The sequence below is a fragment of the Hakea prostrata genome, chromosome 4, assembly GCF_041222555.1.
Source record: "Hakea prostrata isolate BN-2017 chromosome 4, UWA_Hpros_2, whole genome shotgun sequence".
NCBI lineage: Eukaryota > Viridiplantae > Streptophyta > Magnoliopsida > Proteales > Proteaceae > Hakea > Hakea prostrata.
Genome location: NC_142603.1, coordinates 53593958 through 53596121, shown reverse-complemented (window position 1 = coordinate 53596121; position 2164 = coordinate 53593958).

Below are 2164 nucleotides of genomic sequence, written 5' to 3'. Positions count from 1 at the left end.
ACAATGACAAAACTGGACACACGGATGAGGATATTACACGATTTGCTAAACTACTCAACTATGGATTTATTAAAAGGTAATCAAAACGACTGATTCCAGATCATATTTCCGTCGGAAGAGCACAAAGATCGCTTTACAACCACAAACTGCAGGTGGCCCACACAATTAGGTGATGAGATTTTATTTTAAATATTTTATTACTTTTTACTTGTGAGCCCCACATAGTTTGTGGTTGTAAAGTCGTCTATGCTCTGCTGACAGGGAGCCATAAGAAAATTGAAAAATCTGAGGAAGAAATCCAGGGGTAATTGGACGATTATTCTCCTTATTTTTCAAAATCAATGTCATATAAACGTCAAGGGCTAGTCGATGTTTCAAGTATGAGATCAAGAGTTAGAAATTTTTCGAAAATTATCCCTTGAATCAAAAACTATCCATATGAAATTTTCTTTTCCGTGAGAGTTGAACAAGCTTTCTCAGATATGGAAAGAACTCCATCTACTATTTTCCTCATTATATAATTATTTGTAAGATGTAAGGTACATTAATATGTGTTGAGATAAAAGTGTGCTATTAGCTCCTTGGTTCATTCCTGATTCAGGCTTGGTTTCTGAGACCAAAATAATGGTGAAAGTGGACCGCCTCTGGGGACGAAAAATCACCTCCAATGATTAAATCAGTTCAGGTAAGAAAACCAAAGACTCCTCTTGAAGATTAAATACTCAAGGAGATCAAGAAGAGAATAATCTTCAGGAGTTAAATGCAGGAGAATATTGGCTAGAGTGTTCAAGTATTATCGTTGTTCAAGCATTTAATAGTGGACACTTCACATCCATTAGATGTGCATATAATGAGATGGAGGGTGGAAATGACTTCTTAAAGAGACTTGAACAATAAACTAAATCCCGTAATAATCCTGTCGATAGAAGATCTTGTTGATGAATCAAAGATCAGTGTCAGGCTGATACTGACGTGACAACAGTCTACAGTTGGGGGGACAAATGAAGTGCCAGTTCAGGGCTCGAGGTGAGCTTTGGGTGAGTCGAGGCCTCCTAATCCCGGAGTGAGATATCAAGAATCCTTAGTGCATTAAATGCTGATTTGAGGACTGAATAATGATTGCGTTGAATTCCTCACTCTTGCCATCTTCACCGAGAAGTCGCATGCAGACAACTGTGTGTCACTTGCATGGTCTTCATTACGCAACTTCTCTGAGGGAGGGCTCCCTAAGAAGTTCCTTATCCGAGAAGCGTCCATTGAACCATTACAGCCCAAGCTTGAACTCGAGGTCTGGTTCTAAGGGGTTCATTTATCCCAGTTGAAAGATTGTTGTTGGAACTTGAAATGACCATAACAATATGTAAATTCTTTTCCATTTAAGCAAATGTTTTATGACCAAACTGTTCATCTGCTTATCCACCTGACTACTTTTTAGGGGGAAAAAAATCGAAAATGTCCTCAGGTAGAGAGAGATTTGAGGAGTTCTAGAAAGAGAAACAAGAGCGGACCTTGCCAAACCTGTCCTTTTCTTATCTCTTTTTCTCAATGATTGGGTTGAAAGTTGGCCCAAGAAGAGCGACGTTGGACAGGATCTTATTTCTAACCTGATCTTGCAGCATTGGATCAGGTCATTGAAGCAAAACTGCATCAGATGAACCAACACGTAATGTCTGGGATTTGGCTGACACTTGGTCTTGTTGTTTTCTTTGGGAGGAGATACTTAGTTCTTCTTGAGTTCTTGGATATTTCAAATTTCCTTTTTAGGTGGGATGAGATTTTTACAATCAGAAGTGGTTTATTAAATTCCAATAAATAGAATTTGACTAATCTCATGCCTTTTGATGAGGTGGCTCACCTTGCAAGGTGTTAGGGTTAAGGTTCATGGGAACTACTAGGGCTGCGAACAGTGTTAGAGCTTAAATTATTGGGATTTGGATTATCAAGGTCGATTAAGAATAGGTTTAATTCAATCAAAATATACCCAAACCTCATAAGTTAGATATTATTCATCTAATGAGCCTAATTTGGTGTATGAGTACTAGATTAAGCTAACTTAATATGGGATAAGTTAAAGGGGATTTTTATTTGAGGCAGCAGCAGCTGCCAATGGTTATGATTAGGCCACGTAAACAAAAATTAATCTGACGACTGTAACCTAAAGTGC